Below are 3,921 nucleotides of genomic sequence, written 5' to 3'. Positions count from 1 at the left end.
CTACAACAAAAAAACAAATTTCAATCAACTGTTAGGAAAAAGGCTGAATTAGGTTTATTCTCTATAAGAAATTATAATAGAAAATCTTTGTCATATGAAGAAGTGATCAAAGAGTATGAAGACAAAGCAGGAACAAAAAGTATTATAGAGGTGTATCAGGTAATTAATTAAAATGTTTTGTTTTTCTTCTGGATTTTGTGGTATTTGACGCATTTGTTGACTTTAAAAATAAGTAAATTGGCCAGGCGTGATGGCTCACACATGTAATCCTAGCATTTTGAGAGGTCGAGGCAGGCAGATCACCTGAGGTTAGGAGTTCGAGACCAGCCTGGCCAACATGGTGAAACCCGGTCTCTACTAAAAATACAAAAAAAAAATTGCCAGATGTGGTGGTGGGTGCCTGTAATCCCAGCTACTTGGGAGGCTGAAGTACGAGAATCACTTGAGCCCAGGAGGCAGAGGTTGCAGTGAGCTGAGATCACACCATTGCACTCCAGCCTGAGTGAGAGACTCTGTCTCAAAAAAAAAAAAAAAAAAATGCAAATTGTTGGCACTCTTATTTTATATATATATATATTTTTACTTACATTCCAAAACAAAGAGAATGAACCTATAGATTAAGAAAGAATATAATGTTTGGTCCTTGTTTGGATTCCGTTTAAAATGAGCTAACTGTAAATTTATGGGACAATCAGAAAAATTTAAACAATGACTAGATATTCTATGATATTAAAAATGCTGTTAATATTTTTAGATTTGATGATGGTATTGTGGCTATCCTTACATGTCAGAGAAATATATTGAAGTATATACAGAAAAACAATATAATAAATGATTTCCATAAAACAATCCAGTATTTTGTGTGTGTGCAAAAAAATGAGTGGGGGTAAAAATGAAGTGAGATAGGCTATGTGTTGGTAACTGATGAAGTTAGGTACTGGGTACATGGGATTCATTAAACCATTACTCCAACTTTCATAAAGGTTTTCAACTTTCATAGTAAAATATTAAGAAGAATATAAAATGGAAGTTTATGCTTATTACAAAAAAAATTGGAGAACAGAAACTGAAAAGCCTTTAAAAACACAAGCCTTTTCTTGGACTTTACAGCTTACATAAATAAATTAATAGCAGAGGATGCTACTGCAGAACAAATTAAACAGGCCAGATTTATGAGTTTGTAATTTTTTCTTTGTGGCAAGCATTTGTCAATTGTTTCTATTTCTGCATTTTTAAATGAAAGTTCTGTAGCTCCTCAGGCTCACTGAGTATCACAATAGGCAAGCAGAAGATGGGGGGAAATGAGAGCCAACTGGATGAAGAAATACAAGAAAAATTCAAGGAGAATTGTTGCTGATTTTGTGAAGAAATTATTTCTTTAAAAAAAAAAAAAGCAGGAAAAAGAAACAACCAACCATCTACTGTATGAGCTATATTCTTCTCCACAATAATAAAAGCCAAAATGGATTACCTAGATGGAAAAACCCATGTAATTTTGCTCCTGAAAATTATTATGTTTTAAGCCTATCTTCTCTTACAATAAAATCCACAAAGGAGAAGAGGGGAAAAGGAGTATTAGTCTATTTTCGGTGAAATACAGAAACAATGAGTCATGAGTACATGAAGTAAGATACAATTCTTTTGGTACACGATCTGATGGCTGTACAGGGAATGAAACCACTGTTGGTTAAGCTATAGTGAAATGCTACTCAACATAATTACTCAGGAGTTACAAATATTTCAAAGTAAGTTTGAGTGGTGATGTTTTTGTAAAGGATTTAACAGATTTACCAGATCACCTTTCATACAGAATAAGGGGAAATACATACAAACAAATATTGCTTTAATGTTCAAATAAAAGCATAAAACATAAACCAGAAATTGAAGCTTTAAGGATTATACAAAGGAATAGTGTTCTATTTGCCTTTTAAAGCAAAGGCTGAATATTTCGTATGTAGATACACACTGAATATATTTCAGCAAGGCAGGCTCCGAGAGCTGTGGCTATCCAATGGTCTACAATGGATAAGTATTTACCTTTACCATACATTTCCTTTTGCTCAGTTTCTGATGAAATTACAAATTTGTCAGCCTTGTTCAGGTTCTTGTCAGTTTCACTGGAGAACTTTTAAGACATTGTTCAGTAGCTCTGGCCAGAGTGGTTAGTTCTGAGTCATTTTTTTTATTTTTTATTTTTTTAAAGAAAACTCAAACAGAGTTTATTTATATTTCACTTAAGTACAGAATTATTTTTAAATGAAAACAAGGCTAAGAAAATTTGTCTTGTTTATTCTTTATCCCTACTGAATCAAAAGACTCACTGAAAATGCTAGTTACTGAAGCAATGATAGATGATTGTTTAAAAGGAGGCAGGGAAAATCCTCAGGAACACTACGAACCTGCCCCTCCAGAACCATGTGCCCCTTGAAGAAGTACAAGTTAAACCTAGAAGGAAAGCAGGAAATGCCTGTTGTCCTTCAGGACAGAATGGATGAACCTCTCAATAGTGAAGTTTCCAGTTTTGTGTGGAACACTTGGTATCACAATTCCTCAAAGGCCACATAAGTGGTTTAAAGGAAATCCCACACAAACGTGTAAAAACACAATTAAGAGTTACCTAGGGCTGGGCACAGTGGCTAGCGCCTATAATCCCAGCACTTTGGGAGGTCGAGGTGGGTGGATTGCTTGAGCTCAGGAGTTCAAGGCAAACCTTGGCAACATGGCGAAACCCCATCTCTACCAAAAATATAAAAAATTAGCCAGGCATAGTGGTGTATGTCTGTGGTCTCAGTCACCCGGGAGGCTGAGGCAAGAAGTTCGCTTGAGCCTGGGAGGTAGAGGTTGCAGTGAGTCAAGATCACACCACTGCACTCCAACCTGGGTGACAGAATGAGACCCCCGTATCAAAAAAAAAAAAAAAGTTACTTTGAACTAATTACCTAGACTCATCATCAACTAATAGGAAACAGGATGTTTTCTATTATCTACTTTTAGAATGAAGTAGCAATTTTCAAGAAAACAAACTGACAAAGAATTATCAAAAATCACCTGAGAAGTCTGTGGGTCAGAGTCAGTCCCAGCCACCCAAGCGGAAGTAAGGTTTATGGGAAGAACATGAAACTAGAGTCAGAAGGGTAAAGTTCTAATGTTAGCTCCAGTACTGGCTGGCACTTATATTCACTACACTGTACCTATAAAATCAACAGAACCGATTACTACCTTTTGAAAATACTTTCAGCAAAAAAAAGAAAAAGAAAAAATGTTATGAGTTAACACTATCTAGGAAATTATGTAATCAATGAGAACCTCTCATCACCTCCATTTCTAAAGTACTATAACCGAATAGTTACCTTAATAGGTGATAGTGTATAATAACACGAAAAGTACTATAAATTTTCTAGAGAACACTGCCCAAAGTACTATGAATATGTCCTCTACCTATCCCCACCCCCACAAATTAGTGAAAACATACTAAAATTTTTGGTTTCTCACTTCAGTGAAACTTTGAGAGACAGGGTCTCCCTCTATTGTTCAGACTGGAGTGCAGTGGTGTGATCCATCAGAGCTCACTGTAGTCTCAAACTCCTGGGCTTACGCAATCCTTCCACCTCAGCCTCTCAAATACCTGGGACTACAGATGTGTTCCACCATGCCTAGCTAATTTTTAAATTTTTTTGTAGAGACAGGGTCTTGCTATGTTGCCCAGGCTGGTCTCGAACTTCTGGCCTCCCAAACTGTTGAGATTAAGGTGTGAGCCACCATGCTAGGCCTCAGTGAAACTATTTAAAAAATAATCCAACACCTTAGATTGTGTACTTCATTGTGTGTAAATTATATCAATTAAAAATGCATGATGGCAAGGTTAGAAAAGATCATCCAAACACAAATGAATTCAAAAATTTCTTTAGGAAGGCACAGCTC

At 36.0% G+C, this 3,921-nt stretch overlaps 1 protein-coding gene and 1 long non-coding RNA gene across 6 annotated transcripts in view; both read right to left on the bottom strand.

Moving 5' to 3' along the window:
- The window catches only part of LOC105466039 (mitochondrial calcium uniporter), a 206,120-nt gene that overhangs the window by 81,495 nt on the left and 120,704 nt on the right, over positions 1 to 3,921 (bottom strand). The window lies entirely within an intron of this gene.
- The window catches only part of LOC139356015 (uncharacterized), a 45,018-nt gene that overhangs the window by 30,995 nt on the left and 10,102 nt on the right, over positions 1 to 3,921 (bottom strand). The window lies entirely within an intron of this gene.

Source organism: Macaca nemestrina, chromosome 9, assembly GCF_043159975.1.
Source record: "Macaca nemestrina isolate mMacNem1 chromosome 9, mMacNem.hap1, whole genome shotgun sequence".
In the NCBI taxonomy this organism is placed as follows: Eukaryota; Metazoa; Chordata; class Mammalia; order Primates; family Cercopithecidae; genus Macaca; species Macaca nemestrina.
Note: the sequence above shows the minus strand (reverse complement) of the source record. Positions and strands in the feature narration are given on the sequence as shown.